Genomic DNA, 19,672 nt, shown 5'->3' with positions numbered 1-19,672 from the left:
TTAACGTTTCGAGTCTGTGTGAGAGAGAAACAGAGTTAACGTTTCGAGTCAGTGTCAGAGAGAAACAGAATTAACGTTTCTAGTCTGTGTGAGAGAGAAACAGAGTTAACTTTTCGAGTCTGTGTGAGAGAGAAATAGAGTTAACGTTTCAAGTCTGTGTGAGAGAGAAACAGAGTTCACGTTTCGATTCTGTGTGAGAGAGAAACAGAGTTCACGTTTCGAGTCTGTGTGAGGGAGAAACAGAGTTAACGTTTCAAGTCTGTATGAGAGAGAAACAGAGTGAACGTTTCGAGTCGGTGTGAGAGAGAAACAGAGTTAACGTTTCGAGTCTGTGTGTGAGAGAAACAGAGTAAACGTTTCGAGTCTGTGTGAGGGAGAAACAGAGTTAACGTTTCGAGTCTGAATGACAGAGAAACAGAGTTAACGTTTCGAGTCTCTGAGACGGAGAGAAACAGAGTTAACGTTTCGAGTCTCTGTGAGACAGAAACAGAGTTAACGTTTCGTCTGTGTGTGACAGAGATACAGAGTTAACGTTTCGACTCTGTGTGAGAGAGAAACAGAGTTAACGTTTCGAGTCTGTGTGAGAGAGAAACAGAGTTAACGTGTCGGGTCTGTGTGAGAGAGAAACAGAGTTATAGTTTCGAGACTGTGTGAGAGAGAAACAGAGTTAACGTTTCGAATCTGTGTGAGAGAGAAACAGAGTTCACGTTTCGAGTCTGTGTGAGGGAGAAACAGAGTAAACGTTTCGAGTCTGTGTGAGACAGAAACAGAGTGAACGTTTCGAGTCGGTGTGAGAGAGAAACAGAGTTAACGTTTCGAGTCTGTGTGTGAGAGAAACAGAGTAAACGTTTCGAGTCTGTGTGAGGGAGAAACAGAGTTAACGTTTCGAGTCTGAATGACAGAGAAACAGAGTTAACGTTTCGACTCTCTGAGACGGAGAGAAACAGAGTTAACGTTTCGAGTCTGTGTGAGACAGAAACAGAGTTAACGTTTCGTCTCTGTGTGACAGAGATACAGAGTTAACGTTTCGACTCTGTGTGAGAGAGAAACAGAGTTAACGTTTCGAGTCTGTGTGAGAGAGAAACAGAGTTAACGTGTCGAGTCTGTGTGAGAGAGAAACAGAGTTATAGTTTCGAGACTGTGTGAGAGAGAAACAGAGTTAACGTTTCGAATCTGTGTGAGATAGAAACATAGTTAACGTTTCGAGTCTGTGTGAAGGAGAGAGACAGAGTAAACGTTTCGAGTCTGTGTGAGACAGAAACAGAGTTAACGTTTCGACTCTGTGCGACAGAGATACAGAGTTAACGTATCAAGTCTGTGTGAGTGAGAAACAGAGTTAACGATTCGAGTCTGTGTGAGAGAGAAACAGAGTTAACGTGTCGAGTCTGTGTGAGAGAGAAACAGAGTTAAAGTTTCGAGTCAGTGTGAGAGAGAAACAGAGTTAACGTTTCGAGTCTGTGTGAGAGAGAAACAGAGTTAACGTTTCGAGTCTGTGTGAGAGAGAAACAGAGTTAACTTTTCGAGTCTGTGTGAGAGAGAAACAGAGTTAACGTTTCGAGTCTGTGAGGGAGAGAAACAGAGTTAACGTTTCGAGTCTGTGTGAGAGAGAAACATTTTTAACGTTTCGAGTCTGTATGAGAGAGAAACAGAGTTAACGTTTCGAGTCTGTATGAGAGAGAAACAGAGTTAACGTTTCGAGTCTGTGTGAGAGAGAAACGGAGTTAACGTTTCGAGTCTGTGTGAGGGAGAAACAGAGCTAACGTTTCGAGTCTTTGTGAGGGAGAAACAGAGTTAACGTTTCTAGTCTGTGTGAGAGAGAAACAGAGTTAACTTTTCGAGTCTGTGTGAGAGAGAAATAGAGTTAACGTTTCAAGTCTGTGTGAGAGAGAAACAGAGTTCACGTTTCGAGTCTGTGTGAGAGAGAAACAGAGTTCACGTTTCGAGTCTGTGTGAGGGAGAAACAGAGTTAACGTTTCAAGTCTGTATGAGAGAGAAACAGAGTGAACGTTTCGAGTCGGTGTGAGAGAGAAACAGAGTTAACGTTTCGAGTCTGTGTGTGAGAGAAACAGAGTAAACGTTTCGAGTCTGTGTGAGGGAGAAACAGAGTTAACGTTTCCAGTCTGTGTGACAGAGAAACAGAGTTAACGTTTCGACTCTGTGTGAGAGAGAAACAGAGTTAACGTTTCAAGTCTGTGTGAGAGAGAAACAGCGTTAACGTGTCGAGTCTGTGTGAGAGAGAAACAGAGTTATAGTTTCGAGACTGTGTGAGAGAGAAACAGAGTTAACGTTTCGAATCTGTGTGAGATACAAACAGAGTTCACGTTTCTAGTCTGTGTGAGAGAGAAACAGAGTTAACGTTTCGAGTCTGTATGAGAGAGAAACAGAGTTAACGTTTCGAGTCTGTGTGAGATAGAACCAGAGTTAACGTTTCGTGAATTAACGTTTCGAGTCTGTGTGAGAGAGAAACAGAGTTAACGTTTCGAGTCTGTGTGAGAGAGAAACAGAATTAACGTTTTGAGTCTGTGTGAGAGAGAGAAATAGAGTTAACGTTTCGAGTCTGTGTGAGAGAGAAACAGAGTTAACATTTTGAGTCTGTGTGAGGGTGAGAAACAGAGTTAACGTTTCGAGTCTTTGTGAGAAAGAGAGTTAACGTTTCGAGTCTGTGTGAGAGAGAAACAGAGTTAACGTTTCGAGTCTGTGTGAGAGAGAAACAGAGTTAACGTTTCGAGTCAGTGTCAGAGAGAAACAGAATTAACGTTTCTAGTCTGTGTGAGAGAGAAACAGAGTTAACTTTTCGAGTCTGTGTGAGAGAGAAATAGAGTTAACGTTTCAAGTCTGTGTGAGAGAGAAACAGAGTTCACGTTTCGAGTCGGTGTGAGAGAGAAACAGAGTTCACGTTTCGAGTCTGTGTGAGGGAGAAACAGAGTTAACGTTTCAAGTCTGTATGAGAGAGAAACAGAGTGAACGTTTCGAGTCGGTGTGAGAGAGAAACAGAGTTAACGTTTCGAGTCTGTGTGTGAGAGAAACAGAGTAAACGTTTCGAGTCTGTGTGAGGGAGAAACAGAGTTAACGTTTCGAGTCTGAATGACAGAGAAACAGAGTTAACGTTTCGAGTCTCTGAGACGGAGAGAAACAGAGTTAACGTTTCGAGTCTCTGTGAGACAGAAACAGAGTTAACGTTTCGTCTGTGTGTGACAGAGATACAGAGTTAACGTTTCGACTCTGTGTGAGAGAGAAACAGAGTTAACGTTTCGAGTCTGTGTGAGAGAGAAACAGAGTTAACGTGTCGGGTCTGTGTGAGAGAGAAACAGAGTTATAGTTTCGAGACTGTGTGAGAGAGAAACAGAGTTAACGTTTCGAATCTGTGTGAGAGAGAAACAGAGTTCACGTTTCGAGTCTGTGTGAGGGAGAAACAGAGTAAACGTTTCGAGTCTGTGTGAGACAGAAACAGAGTGAACGTTTCGAGTCGGTGTGAGAGAAAAACAGAGTTAACGTTTCGAGTCTGTGTGTGAGAGAAACAGAGTAAACGTTTCGAGTCTGTGTGAGGGAGAAACAGAGTTAACGTTTCGAGTCTGAATGACAGAGAAACAGAGTTAACGTTTCGACTCTCTGAGACGGAGAGAAACAGAGTTAACGTTTCGAGTCTGTGTGAGACAGAAACAGAGTTAACGTTTCGTCTCTGTGTGACAGAGATACAGAGTTAACGTTTCGACTCTGTGTGAGAGAGAAACAGAGTTAACGTTTCGAGTCTGTGTGAGAGAGAAACAGAGTTAACGTGTCGAGTCTGTGTGAGAGAGAAACAGAGTTATAGTTTCGAGACTGTGTGAGAGAGAAACAGAGTTAACGTTTCGAATCTGTGTGAGATAGAAACATAGTTAACGTTTCGAGTCTGTGTGAAGGAGAGAGACAGAGTAAACGTTTCGAGTCTGTGTGAGACAGAAACAGAGTTAACGTTTCGACTCTGTGCGACAGAGATACAGAGTTAACGTATCGAGTCTGTGTGAGTGAGAAACAGAGTTAACGTTTCGAGTCTGTGTGAGAGAGAAACAGAGTTAACGTGTCGAGTCTGTGTGAGAGAGAAACAGAGTTAAAGTTTCGAGTCAGTGTGAGAGAGAAACAGAGTTAACGTTTCGAGTCTGTGTGAGAGAGAAACAGAGTTAACGTTTCGAGTCTGTGTGAGAGAGAAACAGAGTTAACTTTTCGAGTCTGTGTGAGAGAGAAACAGAGTTAACGTTTCGAGTCTGTGAGGGAGAGAAACAGAGTTAACGTTTCGAGTCTGTGTGAGAGAGAAACATTTTTAACGTTTCGAGTCTGTATGAGAGAGAAACAGAGTTAACGTTTCGAGTCTGTATGAGAGAGAAACAGAGTTAACGTTTCGAGTCTGTGTGAGAGAGAAACGGAGTTAACGTTTCGAGTCTGTGTGAGGGAGAAACAGAGCTAACGTTTCGAGTCTTTGTGAGGGAGAAACAGAGTTAACGTTTCTAGTCTGTGTGAGAGAGAAACAGAGTTAACTTTTCGAGTCTGTGTGAGAGAGAAATAGAGTTAACATTTCAAGTCTGTGTGAGAGAGAAACAGAGTTCACGTTTCGAGTCTGTGTGAGAGAGAAACAGAGTTCACGTTTCGAGTCTGTGTGAGGGAGAAACAGAGTTAACGTTTCAAGTCTGTATGAGAGAGAAACAGAGTGAACGTTTCGAGTCGGTGTGAGAGAGAAACAGAGTTAACGTTTCGAGTCTGTGTGTGAGAGAAACAGAGTAAACGTTTCGAGTCTGTGTGAGGGAGAAACAGAGTTAACGTTTCCAGTCTGTGTGAGAGAGAAACAGAGTTAACTTTTCGAGTCTGTGTGAGAGAGAAACAGAGTTAACGTTTCGAGTCTGTGAGGGAGAGAAACAGAGTTAACGTTTCGAGTCTGTGAGGGAGAGAAACAGAGTTAACGTTTCGAGTCTGTGTGAGAGAGAAACATTTTTAACGTTTCGAGTCTGTATGAGAGAGAAACAGAGTTAACGTTTCGAGTCTGTATGAGAGAGAAACAGAGTTAACGTTTCGAGTCTGTGTGAGAGAGAAACAGAGTTAACGTTTCGAGTCTGTGTGAGAGAGAAACAGAGTTAACGTATTGATTCTGTGTGAGAGAGAAACAGAGTTAACGTTTCGAGTCTGTGTGAGACTGAAACGGAGTTAACGTTTCGAGTCTGTGTGATAGAGAAACAGAGTTAACTTTTCGAGTCTGTGTGAGAGAGAAACAGAGTTAACGTTTCGAGTCTGTGTGAGAGAGAAACAGAGTTAAAGTTTCGAGTCTGTATGAGAGGGAAACAGAGTTAACGTTTCGAGTCTGAATGAGAGAGAGAAACAGAGTTAACGTTTCGAGTCTGTGTGAGAGAGAAACAGAGTTAACGTTTCGAGTCTGTGTGAGAGAGAAACAGAGTTAACGTTTCGAGTCTGTGTGAGGGAGAAACAGAGTTAACGTTTCGAGTCTGTGTGAGAGACAAACAGAGTTAACGTTTCGAGTCTGTGTGAGAGAGAAACAGAGTTAACGTTTCGAGTCAGTGTCAGAGAGAAACAGAATTAACGTTTCTAGTCTGTGTGAGAGAGAAACAGAGTTAACGTTTCGAGTCTGTGTGAGAGAGAAACAGAGTTCACGTTTCGAGTCTGTGTGAGGGAGAAACAGAGTTAACGTTTCAAGTCTGTATGAGAGAGAAACAGAGTTAACGTTTCGAGTCTGTATGAGAGAGAAACAGAGTTAACGTTTCGAGTCGGTGTGAGAGAGAAACAGAGTTAACGTTTCGAGTCTGTGTGTGAGAGAAACAGAGTAAACGTTTCGAGTCAGTGTGAGGGAGAAACAGAGTTAACGTTTCGAGTCTGAATGACAGAGAAACAGAGTTAACGTTTCGAGTCTGTGTGAGAGAGAAACAGAGTTAACGTTTCAAGTCTGTGTGAGAGAAACAGAGTTAACGTTTCGAGTCTGTGTGAGACAGAATCAGAGGTAACGTTTCGAGTCTGTGTGAGATAGAAACAGAGTTAACGTTTCGAGTCTGTGTGAGAGAGAAACAGAGTTCACGTTTCGAGTCTGTGTGAGAGAGAAACAGAGTTAACGTTTCGAGTCTCTGAGACGGAGAGAAACAGAGTTAACGTTTCGAGTCTGTGTGAGACAGAAACAGAGTTAACGTTTCGTCTCTGTGTGACAGAGATACAGAGTTAACGTTTCGACTCTGTGTGAGAGAGAAACAGAGTTAACGTTTCAAGTCTGTGTGAGAGAGAAACAGCGTTAACGTGTCGAGTCTGTGTGAGAGAGAAACAGAGTTATAGTTTCGAGACTGTGTGAGAGAGAAACAGAGTTAACGTTTCGAATCTGTGTGAGATAGAAACAGAGTTAACGTTTCGAGTCTGTGTGACGGAGAGAAACAGAGTAAACGTTTCGAGTCTGTGTGAGACAGAAACAGAGTTAACGTTTCGACTCTGTGCGACAGAGATACAGAGTTAACGTATCGAGTCTGTGTGAGTGAGAAACAGAGTTAACGTTTCGAGTCTGTGTGAGAGAGAAACAGAGTTAACGTGTCGAGTCTGTGTGAGAGAGAAACAGAGTTAAAGTTTCGAGTCTGTGTGAGAGAGAAACAGAGTTAACGTTTCGAGTCTGTGTGAGAGAGAAACAGAGTTAACGTTTCGAGTCTGTGTGAGAGAGAAACAGAGTTAACGTTTCGAATCTGTGAGGGAGAGAAACATAGTTAACGTTTCGAGTCTGTGTGAGAGAGAAACATTTTTAACGTTTCGAGTCTCTATGAGAGAGAAACAGAGTTAACGTTTCGAGTCTGTATGAGAGAGAAACAGAGTTAACGTTTCGACTCTGTGAAAGAGAGAAACAGAGTTAACGTTTCGAGTCTGTGTGAGAGAGAAACGGAGTTAACGTTTCGAGTCTGTGTGAGGGAGAAACAGAGCTAACGTTTCGAGTCTTTGTGAGGGAGAAACAGAGTTAACGTTTTGATTCTGTGTGAGAGAGAAACAGAGTTAACGTTTCGAGTCTGTGTGAGAGAGAAACAGAGTTAACGTTTCGAGTCTGTGTGAGAGACAAACAGAGTTAACGTATTGATTCTGTGTGAGAGAGAAACAGAGTTAACGTTTCGAGTCTGTGTGAGAGAGAAACAGAGTTAACGTTTCGAGTCTGTGTGATAGAGAAGCAGAGTTAACGTTTCGAGTCTGTGTGAGAGAGAAACAGAGTTAACGTTTCGAGTCTGTGTGAGAGAGAAACAGAGTTAACGTTTCGAGTCTGTATGAGAGGGAAACAGACTTAACATTTCGAGTCTGAATGAGAGAGAGAAACAGAGTTAACGTTTCGAGTCTGTGTGAGAGAGAAACAGAGTTAACGTTTCGAGTCTGTGTGTGAGAGAAACAGAGTTAACGTTTCAAGTCTGTTTGAGAGACAAACAGAGTTAACGTTTCAAGTCTGTATGAGAGAGAAACAGAGTGAACGTTTCGAGTCGGTGTGAGAGAGAAACAGAGTTAACGTTTCGAGTCTGTGTGTGAGAGAAACAGAGTAAACGTTTCGAGTCTGTGTGAGGGAGAAACAGAGTTAACGTTTCGAGTCTGAATGACAGAGAAACAGAGTTAACGTTTCGAGTCTCTGAGACGGAGAGAAACAGAGTTAACGTTTCGAGTCTCTGTGAGACAGAAACAGAGTTAACGTTTCGTCTGTGTGTGACAGAGATACAGAGTTAACGTTTCGACTCTGTGTGAGAGAGAAACAGAGTTAACGTTTCGAGTCTGTGTGAGAGAGAAACAGAGTTAACGTGTCGGGTCTGTGTGAGAGAGAAACAGAGTTATAGTTTCGAGACTGTGTGAGAGAGAAACAGAGTTAACGTTTCGAATCTGTGTGAGAGAGAAACAGAGTTCACGTTTCGAGTCTGTGTGAGGGAGAAACAGAGTAAACGTTTCGAGTCTGTGTGAGACAGAAACAGAGTGAACGTTTCGAGTCGGTGTGAGAGAGAAACAGAGTTAACGTTTCGAGTCTGTGTGTGAGAGAAACAGAGTAAACGTTTCGAGTCTGTGTGAGGGAGAAACAGAGTTAACGTTTCGAGTCTGAATGACAGAGAAACAGAGTTAACGTTTCGACTCTCTGAGACGGAGAGAAACAGAGTTAACGTTTCGAGTCTGTGTGAGACAGAAACAGAGTTAACGTTTCGTCTCTGTGTGACAGAGATACAGAGTTAACGTTTCGACTCTGTGTGAGAGAGAAACAGAGTTAACGTTTCGAGTCTGTGTGAGAGAGAAACAGAGTTAACGTGTCGAGTCTGTGTGAGAGAGAAACAGAGTTATAGTTTCGAGACTGTGTGAGAGAGAAACAGAGTTAACGTTTCGAATCTGTGTGAGATAGAAACATAGTTAACGTTTCGAGTCTGTGTGAAGGAGAGAGACAGAGTAAACGTTTCGAGTCTGTGTGAGACAGAAACAGAGTTAACGTTTCGACTCTGTGCGACAGAGATACAGAGTTAACGTATCGAGTCTGTGTGAGTGAGAAACAGAGTTAACGTTTCGAGTCTGTGTGAGAGAGAAACAGAGTTAACGTGTCGAGTCTGTGTGAGAGAGAAACAGAGTTAAAGTTTCGAGTCAGTGTGAGAGAGAAACAGAGTTAACGTTTCGAGTCTGTGTGAGAGAGAAACAGAGTTAACGTTTCGAGTCTGTGTGAGAGAGAAACAGAGTTAACTTTTCGAGTCTGTGTGAGAGAGAAACAGAGTTAACGTTTCGAGTCTGTGAGGGAGAGAAACAGAGTTAACGTTTCGAGTCTGTGTGAGAGAGAAACATTTTTAACGTTTCGAGTCTGTATGAGAGAGAAACAGAGTTAACGTTTCGAGTCTGTATGAGAGAGAAACAGAGTTAACGTTTCGAGTCTGTGTGAGAGAGAAACGGAGTTAACGTTTCGAGTCTGTGTGAGGGAGAAACAGAGCTAACGTTTCGAGTCTTTGTGAGGGAGAAACAGAGTTAACGTTTCTAGTCTGTGTGAGAGAGAAACAGAGTTAACTTTTCGAGTCTGTGTGAGAGAGAAATAGAGTTAACGTTTCAAGTCTGTGTGAGAGAGAAACAGAGTTCACGTTTCGAGTCTGTGTGAGAGAGAAACAGAGTTCACGTTTCGAGTCTGTGTGAGGGAGAAACAGAGTTAACGTTTCAAGTCTGTATGAGAGAGAAACAGAGTGAACGTTTCGAGTCGGTGTGAGAGAGAAACAGAGTTAACGTTTCGAGTCTGTGTGTGAGAGAAACAGAGTAAACGTTTCGAGTCTGTGTGAGGGAGAAACAGAGTTAACGTTTCCAGTCTGTGTGAGAGAGAAACAGAGTTAACTTTTCGAGTCTGTGTGAGAGAGAAACAGAGTTAACGTTTCGAGTCTGTGAGGGAGAGAAACAGAGTTAACGTTTCGAGTCTGTGTGAGAGAGAAACATTTTTAACGTTTCGAGTCTGTATGAGAGAGAAACAGAGTTAACGTTTCGAGTCTGTATGAGAGAGAAACAGAGTTAACGTTTCGAGTCTGTGTGAGAGAGAAACGGAGTTAACGTTTCGAGTCTGTGTGAGGGAGAAACAGAGCTAACGTTTCGAGTCTTTGTGAGGGAGAAACAGAGTTAACGTTTTGATTCTGTGTGAGAGAGAAACAGAGTTAACGTTTCGAGTCTGTGTGAGAGAGAAACAGAGTTAACGTTTCGAGTCTGTGTGAGAGAGAAACAGAGTTAACGTATTGATTCTGTGTGAGAGAGAAACAGAGTTAACGTTTCGAGTCTGTGTGAGACTGAAACGGAGTTAACGTTTCGAGTCTGTGTGATAGAGAAACAGAGTTAACTTTTCGAGTCTGTGTGAGAGAGAAACAGAGTTAACGTTTCGAGTCTGTGTGAGAGAGAAACAGAGTTAAAGTTTCGAGTCTGTATGAGAGGGAAACAGAGTTAACGTTTCGAGTCTGAATGAGAGAGAGAAACAGAGTTAACGTTTCGAGTCTGTGTGAGAGAGAAACAGAGTTAACGTTTCGAGTCTGTGTGAGAGAGAAACAGAGTTAACGTTTCGAGTCTGTGTGAGGGAGAAACAGAGTTAACGTTTCGAGTCTGTGTGAGAGACAAACAGAGTTAACGTTTCGAGTCTGTGTGAGAGAGAAACAGAGTTAACGTTTCGAGTCAGTGTCAGAGAGAAACAGAATTAACGTTTCTAGTCTGTGTGAGAGAGAAACAGAGTTAACGTTTCGAGTCTGTGTGAGAGAGAAACAGAGTTCACGTTTCGAGTCTGTGTGAGGGAGAAACAGAGTTAACGTTTCAAGTCTGTATGAGAGAGAAACAGAGTTAACGTTTCGAGTCTGTATGAGAGAGAAACAGAGTTAACGTTTCGAGTCGGTGTGAGAGAGAAACAGAGTTAACGTTTCGAGTCTGTGTGTGAGAGAAACAGAGTAAACGTTTCGAGTCAGTGTGAGGGAGAAACAGAGTTAACGTTTCGAGTCTGAATGACAGAGAAACAGAGTTAACGTTTCGAGTCTGTGTGAGAGAGAAACAGAGTTAACGTTTCAAGTCTGTGTGAGAGAAACAGAGTTAACGTTTCGAGTCTGTGTGAGACAGAATCAGAGGTAACGTTTCGAGTCTGTGTGAGATAGAAACAGAGTTAACGTTTCGAGTCTGTGTGAGAGAGAAACAGAGTTCACGTTTCGAGTCTGTGTGAGAGAGAAACAGAGTTAACGTTTCGAGTCTCTGAGACGGAGAGAAACAGAGTTAACGTTTCGAGTCTGTGTGAGACAGAAACAGAGTTAACGTTTCGTCTCTGTGTGACAGAGATACAGAGTTAACGTTTCGACTCTGTGTGAGAGAGAAACAGAGTTAACGTTTCAAGTCTGTGTGAGAGAGAAACAGCGTTAACGTGTCGAGTCTGTGTGAGAGAGAAACAGAGTTATAGTTTCGAGACTGTGTGAGAGAGAAACAGAGTTAACGTTTCGAATCTGTGTGAGATAGAAACAGAGTTAACGTTTCGAGTCTGTGTGACGGAGAGAAACAGAGTAAACGTTTCGAGTCTGTGTGAGACAGAAACAGAGTTAACGTTTCGACTCTGTGCGACAGAGATACAGAGTTAACGTATCGAGTCTGTGTGAGTGAGAAACAGAGTTAACGTTTCGAGTCTGTGTGAGAGAGAAACAGAGTTAACGTGTCGAGTCTGTGTGAGAGAGAAACAGAGTTAAAGTTTCGAGTCAGTGTGAGAGAGAAACAGAGTTAACGTTTCGAGTCTGTGTGAGAGAGAAACAGAGTTAACGTTTCGAGTCTGTGTGAGAGAGAAACAGAGTTAACGTTTCGAATCTGTGAGGGAGAGAAACATAGTTAACGTTTCGAGTCTGTGTGAGAGAGAAACATTTTTAACGTTTCGAGTCTCTATGAGAGAGAAACAGAGTTAACGTTTCGAGTCTGTATGAGAGAGAAACAGAGTTAACGTTTCGACTCTGTGAAAGAGAGAAACAGAGTTAACGTTTCGAGTCTGTGTGAGAGAGAAACGGAGTTAACGTTTCAAGTCTGTGTGAGGGAGAAACAGAGCTAACGTTTCGAGTCTTTGTGAGGGAGAAACAGAGTTAACGTTTTGATTCTGTGTGAGAGAGAAACAGAGTTAACGTTTCGAGTCTGTGTGAGAGAGAAACAGAGTTAACGTTTCGAGTCTGTGTGAGAGACAAACAGAGTTAACGTATTGATTCTGTGTGAGAGAGAAACAGAGTTAACGTTTCGAGTCTGTGTGAGAGAGAAACAGAGTTAACGTTTCGAGTCTGTGTGATAGAGAAGCAGAGTTAACGTTTCGAGTCTGTGTGAGAGAGAAACAGAGTTAACGTTTCGAGTCTGTGTGAGAGAGAAACAGAGTTAACGTTTCGAGTCTGTATGAGAGGGAAACAGACTTAACGTTTCGAGTCTGAATGAGAGAGAGAAACAGAGTTAACGTTTCGAGTCTGTGTGAGAGAGAAACAGAGTTAACGTTTCGAGTCTGTGTGTGAGAGAAACAGAGTTAACGTTTCAAGTCTGTTTGAGAGACAAACAGAGTTAACGTTTCTAGTCTGTGTGAGAGAGAAACAGAGTTAACGTTTCGAGTCTGTATGAGAGAGAAACAGAGTTAACGTTTCGCGTCTGTGTGAGAGAGAAACAGAGTTAACGTTTCTAGTCTGTGTGACAGAGATACAGAGTTAACGTTTTGAGTCTGTGTGAGTGAGAAACAGAGTTAACGTTTCGAGTCTGTGTGAGAGAGAAACAGAGTTACCGTTTCGAGTCTGTGTGAGAGAGAAACAGAGTTAACGTTTCGAGTCTGTGTGAGAGAGAAACAGAGTTAATGTTTCGTGTCTGTGTGAGAGAGAAACAGAGTTAACGTTTCGAGTCTGTGTGAGACAGAAACAGAGTTAACGTTTCGAGTCTGTGTGAGAGAGAAACACAGTTAACGTGTCGAGTCTGTGTGAGAGAGAAACAGAGTTAACGTTTCGAGTCTGTGTGAGAGAGAAACACAGTTAACGTTTCGAGTCTGTGTGAGAGAGAAACAGAGTTAACGTTTCGAGTCTGCGTGAGAGAGAATGTGCCAGTCTGCAACACTCGGTCGGGGACAACTCTTTGTGCTGGAAGACCAACAAGTTTCAGGCAGACAAAAGCGCGTCTTTCACCACGTTGATGATCCTCCAGCTGCAGTTGATGTTTGTCTCGGAGTGTGTCCCTGGGAACAGCCCGTAGAGCACAGAGTCCTGTGTCACAGAACTGCTCGGGATGAACCTCGACAGCAACCACTGCATCTCTCTCCAGACCTTCTTTGCAAAGGCACAATCCACAAGGAGGTGAACAACGGTCTCTTCCCCACCACAGCCACCTCGAGGGCAACGTGCAGAGGGGGTGAGACTCCTGGCGTGTAGGAAGGATCTGACGGGAAGGGCCTTTCTCACCACCAGCCAAGCCACGTCTTGGTGCTTGTTGGAAAGTTCTGGCGATGAGGCATTCTGCCAAATGACTTTGACAGTCTGCTCGGGGAACCATCCCACAGGATCCACCCTCTCCTTTTCCCTCAGGGCCTCTAAGACGTTACGTGCTGACCACTGCCTGATGGACTTGTGGTCAAAGGTGTTTTTCTGCATAAATTTTTCCACGAGAGACAGGTGGTACGGCACGGTCCAACTACTTGGAGCGTTCCGCGGCAGCGTGGCCAAACCCATCCTTCGCCACACCGGAGACAGGTAGAACCTCAGCACTTAGTGACACTTGGTGTTTGCGTACTGAGGGTCTGCGCACAGCTTGATGCAGCCACACACAAAGGTGGCCATCAGTATGAGGGCAATGTTGGGCACGTTTTTCCCCCCTTTATCTAGAGGCCTGTACATCGCGTCCCTGCGGACACGATCCATTTTTGATCTCCAGATAAAGCGGAAGATGGCTCGGGTGATCGCCATCGCGCAGGAGTCTGGAATGGGCCAGACCTGCGCCACGTACAGCAACAGCGAGAGTGCCTCACACCTGATGACCAGGTTCTTACCCGCAATGGAGAGGGAGCGTCGCTCCCACATGCCCAGTTTCCTTTTCACCATAGACGCTCGCTCCTTCCAGTTTCTAACACATGCCCCGGTCCCTCCGAACCATATCCCCAGCACCTTCAGGCCTTCAGCCCTGACAGTGAAGGGGACAAATGATCGGTCATCCCAGTTCCCAAAGAACATGGCCTCGCTCTTCCCACGATTTACCTTGGCTCCCGAGGCCAGTTCGAACTGGTTGCAGATGTGGATCAGTCTGCGCACCGACAGCGGATCCGAGCAGAAGACATCGTGCATGTACAGGGAGGCTTTTACCTGAGTGCCTCCACAGCCTGGGATCGTCACTCCTCTTATGCCCGGATCCTTCCTGATGGACTCGGCAAAGGGTTCTATGCAACACACGAAAAGAACAGGCGAGAGAGGACAGCCCTGCCTGACTCCAGATTTAATAGGAAAGCTATCTGTTTCCCACCCATTGATTGAGACTGCGCTACTGATGTTAGTGTAGAGCAGTTGGATCCAATTTCGAATTCCCTCCCCAAACCCCATTTTGGAGAGCACATCCACCATGTAGGTGTGCGATATTCTGTCAAAGGCCTTCTCCTGATCCAGGCTGATGAGGCAGGTGTCCACACCCCTGTCCTGTACATAGGCAATCGTATCCCTGAGCAGCGCAAGGCTGTCAGAGATCTTCCTGCCCGGCACAGTGCAGGTATGGTCAGGGTGGATCACCAATTCCAGAACGGATTTGACCCGATTGGCGATGACCTTGGACAGAATCTTATAGTCCACATTCAACAGTGAAATGGGTCGCCAATTTCTAATTTCCTCCCTTTCCCCCTTGTGCTTGTAGATGAGGGTGATGATGCCTTTCCTCATGGATTCTGACATGCTCCCGGCCAGGAGCATACTCTCGTACACTTCTAGCAGGTCTGGGCCGATCAAGTCCCACAGAGCCGAATACAACTCCGCCGGCAAGCCGTCGCTTCCGGGAGTTTTACTCTTCTCGAAGGACTCAAGGGCCTTAGTCAGTTCATCAGGAGTTAGCGGTTTGTCCAGGCTCTCCCGCGTACTGTCGTCTAAGACCTCCGTGATAGAGGACAGGAAGGACTGGGAGGCCGTGCTGTCCGTGGGCTTCACGTCATACAATCCGGCATAAAAGGATTTGCTGATCCTCAAAATGTCGGACCGTGATGACTTTACTGAGCCGTCTTCTTCCTTCAGGCTGCTGATCACAGAGCTCTCTCTGTGTACCTTTTGGAAGAAGAAACGTGAGCACGTCTCATCCTGCTCCACGGAGCGGACTCTGGAACGGAAGATGATCTTGGAGGCCTCCGAGGCAAAGTGCGAGGCTTGCTGGCTCTTCACCTCTTGGAGTTCCTCCTTGACATCGACCCCCATCGACTGCAGCCGGAGCAGATTCTGCATGTTTTTCTGGAGTCGGGACATTTCCCTCTGTTCCTTTCTAGCTTTCTGGGTGCCTTTGAGGATGAAAAACCTCTTGATGTTTCCCTTGATCGCTTCCCACCAGTGTGTAAGGGACTCAAAGAGGGGTTTCACGGTTCTCCAACCTTTGTAATCCCTCTTGAGCTCCTCAATGTTCTCTGGGGTCAGCAGTTGCACATTTAGCTTCCATGTCCCCCTGCCCACCCTCAGGTCCTTCTCCAAGTGGCAGTCCGCCAGTAGGAGGCAGTGGTCAGAGAAGAACACCGGCTTGACGTCGGTGGATCTGACTGTGAACGCACGGGACACAAACAGGAAATCTATCCTGGAACGAATGGACCCGTCTGGCCGCGACCAGGTGTATCTACGCTGCGCTCCGTCTGCAGGGTTGCTGAAGACGTCGTGCAGCTTGGCATCCTTAACTGTTTCCATCAGGGATCTGGACGTAGCGTCCAATCTGCTGTCGGCCCTGCTGGATCGTCCAGCCGCATCGATGATGCAGTTGAAGTCACCGCCCAGAATGACCGGCCTGGAGGTTGCCAGCAGCAGTGGGAGCTGCTGAAAAACCTCCAGCCGCTCAGCCCCTTGTGACGGGCCATACACGTTAATTAACCGGAGTGGAGCGTTCTTGTACATTACGTCTGCTACGAGGAGGCGCCCGCCCACCACCTCCTTAACCTCGGAGACGGTGAAGTTGCCTCCCCGCAGCAGAATACCCAGGCCGGAGGAACGAGAGTCGTTTCCGCCCGACCAGATCAATGGCCCATGGGACCACCATCGTGACCATTGCCTGTAGGAGCTGAGGTGCGGTATCGCACACTCCTGCAGAAACAGGTCAGCTTTGACCTTGGCAAGGTAGTCCAAGGTCGCAACACATCGCGTAGTAGATTTAATGCTACGCACATTTATGGATACAATCTTTAAACCAATTTTAAAGCATTTATTCTCCTACCAAACCCATTGTCTCTGAGAGTCCCAGACCTTTAGTCTGCTCCTTCATACCCGTAGTGAGCTCAAATTCCTTCACTTTGGATGGGCTGAGGTAGTTCTCCTTGGCAGTGTTCTGCTCAGGTGGCATCTGGAGGTTCACGTAGAGAGCGGGTTTTGAGATGACCTTTGCTGGAGAAGCTTCTCCAAAACTCACCCCGTCTGGGGTGTTGATGTTCCCGGCTTCCTGGAGCTGGGGTGCGATGATCACCTCACTGCTTCCAGATTCCTGGGGCTGTGGTGCACTGGCCTCCTCAGGTTGCAGGCAAAGTTGGGGTGCGCTGGTCTCCTTGTTGTCTCCAATGTTCTGGAGCTCGGGTGTCTCGTCCTCCAATGCCCTGGAGCTTTGCCGCCTCTTCTGTCGGTGCCGCCCTGGCACTTCTTCATCCGAAGAGCTGCTGCCTTTGTCATCCATGTCAGATGGGAGACGCCTCTTGCCGCTTGTCTGGGAAGTGGCTTTGCTTCTTCTTCACTCCTTCTTCCTTTTGGTGTTCTTCACCGTCCGCCACTCCCCCTGCTGCTTTCCCATTGCTGCTTCCTCCTCCATTGATTCGCTGTCCTGAGGACTGGGAGGTTCAGGGGGTAGTGCTGCTGATTGGCTCTCTGTTGCCTCAATCTCTTCCTCCACCTTGTCTCTCTCTGTGTCCTCCTTTGTCCCGTTGAGCTCCCTGGGGGCCTTGGTGGTTGGAGTGACACGAAGCGTTTCTTCTGCTTCCCCCTCGTTGGCTTTGGCTGCCTGTGCGTAAGTACGGCAGCGTTTGGGGCAGGTCCCGTAGAGGTGAGCTGCCTCGCCACACAGGTTGCAGCACTTGGCCTGTTTGCAGTCTTTTGTCTGGTGCCCTTCCTGTTTGCAGTTCTTGCAGAGGGCGGCGCTGCAGTTGGCCGCCACATGACCAGCCTTGCCGCAGGAGCGACAATGCTTGGGTTGCCCAGCGTAGACCAGGTAGCCACGGTTTCCCCCGATAGCGAATCTGGAAGGAGGGTGGAAAATGGCTCCCTTACCGTCGGTCTTTAGCGTGACCTTAAACTGGTGTTTGCCTGTCCAGATCCCCAACTCGTCTCGAATCTCGGTGCCGCTCCCCACCTTATCGAAGTACCTGGTGAGGAAGGTGACCACGTCGGCGACAGGGACGTAGGGGTTGTACAGATGCACCATCACCACACGTTCCCGTTGCAACGGCAGAGAAAAGAGCGGCTCCGCCGTCAGGATCTTCATCTCCGGCAGGTCTCTCTTCTCCTCGAACACCCTCAGGAGCCGGACGCAGTCTGCCACTCGCTGGGACGTCACGTCAAAATAACCAGCTTTGGGGAAGTCCTGCAGGGATAAGATCTCCGGAGCTTCAAAGCCGCACGCCTTCAACAGGATCCTCCTGGCGAAGAAGACCCGATCCATAGGTGATCCTCCTTCGCTGTCCTTCACCGTGACTCGGACGGTGTTAGGTAACCCATGGTATGGATTTCGATTGGTTATAGCCTTTGCTTCCCGACCTTGCCTTGGCAGGATCATGGTGTCTCCCCTGCCAGGTAAGAAGCAGAGTTAACGTTTCGGCTCTGACACGGTCTCGTACCGTTATCTGTGTCTCTCTCCCCCTGACGCTGTCAGACTTGCTGAGTCTTTTGCAGCATTTTCTGCTTTTGTTTCAGATTTCCAGCATCTGCAGTATTTTATTTTTAGCCAAAAATGGGTGGGTCAGCTTCAGCCCCGCCTCCACTTCGATCACCTGACCTGTAGCCGGTGACGACGTTACCGCCAACCAATGGGAAGAGAGGGAGGCGGGTCTGGTTTCAAAGGACCAATCACCAGCCGATTGATTGTCATCGCCTCAGTTCAATCAGCCCAGGGCCTCACAACCCAGAGGACAGAATCCACTGCAACGATTGGCCAGCTGCAGGCTATATGCAAATGAGGAACTAATGGAGATGGTAAACGCTATCTTTCCTGCATAGATTTAAAGTTTCTAACAAGATTTATAGTTTAAAGAACCCTTAACTAACGAAATTGTTGTATTGCTCAAGGTCAGCGATGACAAGTCAGCATCATTTAAAAAGAGAGAGCAGCAGCAGAGAGGAAAATCACGGTGACAGTTGCGTTTAATCTCCATTGTGTGCCACCTTATATGCTAATTTTTGTAGCGGGGAGATGGTGGGAGCTCCCTCTTCCGGGGGAGGCCAAGTATGGCATCTCTGCTCCATCTCCCTAGTGAACCGGTGTCTGAATTGTAGTGTTGAGTGTTCATATATGTCACTGTTTATCTCCTGTTAATTAGCAGTGGTATTTCCTCTCTGGATGATTGTGGGTATCTTTACTCCATTCTTCCTTTTTGATTGGGACCTTAATATGGTTGCTACCACAGCACCAAGATCAAGCATTAGCTTAATCTCTCCGGTGATTGTGGCACTTGATGCCAGTGCACAGTATGAACCAATGTTTCAATTATGCCTGCAACTAACATTCTCTTCCAAAAATATATTTCATTCGTAGGTTTTGTACAAATATGTTACAAAGCATTCCAGAAAGACTTGACTTGTCTCCATACAGGAGGTTTCTACTCTGAGATCCTCTATACAATTGTATTCCTTTTGATATTTTCGGTGTACATTGATGAGATGAGATATATGGGCTGGGGAGATGGGCAGAGCAGTGGCAAATGGAATTTCGACCATAAGACGTAGGAGCAGAAGTAGGCCATTCGGCCCATCGAGTCTGCTCCGTCATTCAATGAGATCATGGCTGATCTGATGATAATCCTCAACTCCACTTTCCTGCCTTTTCCCCATAACACTTGATTCCCTTACTTAACCCTGAGAAGTGTGAGGTGATGCATTTTGGGAGGACTAACACGCAACGGAATACACAATGAATGGTAGGACCCTAGGAAGTACAGAGGATCACAGGGACCTTGGTGTAACTGTCCATAGTTCCCTGAAGGCAGCAGCACAGGTAGGTAAGGTGGTTAAGAAGGCATATGGGATATTTGCCTTTATTAGCCGAGGCGTAGAATATAAGGGCAGGGAGGTTATGTTGGAGCTGTATAAAACGCTAGTTAGGCCACAGCTGGAGTACTGTGTACAGTTCTGGTCGCCACACTATAGGAAGGATGTGATTGCACTGGAGAGAGTGCAGAGGAGATTCACCAGGATGTTGCCTGGGCTGGAGCGTTTCAGCTATGAAGAGAGACTGGATAGACTAGGGTTGTTTTCCTTAAAACAGAGAAGGCTGAGGGGGGCCCTGATGGAGGTACATAAAATTATAAGGGGCATAGATAGTGTAGATAGGAAGAACTTTTCCCCTTAGCGGAGGTGTCAATAACCAGGAGACATAGATTTAAGGACAGGGGCAGGAGGTTTAGAGGGGATTTGAGGAAATATTTTTCACCCAGAGGGTGGTTGGAATCTGGAACACACACTGCCTGAGGCGGCGGTAGAGGCAGGAACCCTCAACATTTAAGAAGTATTTAGATGAGCACCTGAAATGTCATAGCATACAGGGCTACGGTTCTTGATGGCTGGTACAAACACGATGGGCCGAAGGGCCTGTTTCTGTGCTGTATGACATTCCATGTCAGGCACACAGTCTGGGGGCAAAGCATTTCAAATTGAAAAATTACAATAAGTGCAATACAATTCATCCTTACTCCATACAGCATGTTCCTCACTGAGGTGCCTCAATACAATTTCAATACTTCTGTATTTATATTCAATGTTACTCATGCAGCCCGAGGGATGCTACAAATTTTCCAGCCCCTCGGTGCACTGTGGCTGAAAGGTCT

Source organism: Cetorhinus maximus, chromosome 29 (genome assembly GCF_964194155.1).
Source record: "Cetorhinus maximus chromosome 29, sCetMax3.hap1.1, whole genome shotgun sequence".
NCBI lineage: Eukaryota > Metazoa > Chordata > Chondrichthyes > Lamniformes > Cetorhinidae > Cetorhinus > Cetorhinus maximus.
Note: the sequence above shows the minus strand (reverse complement) of the source record.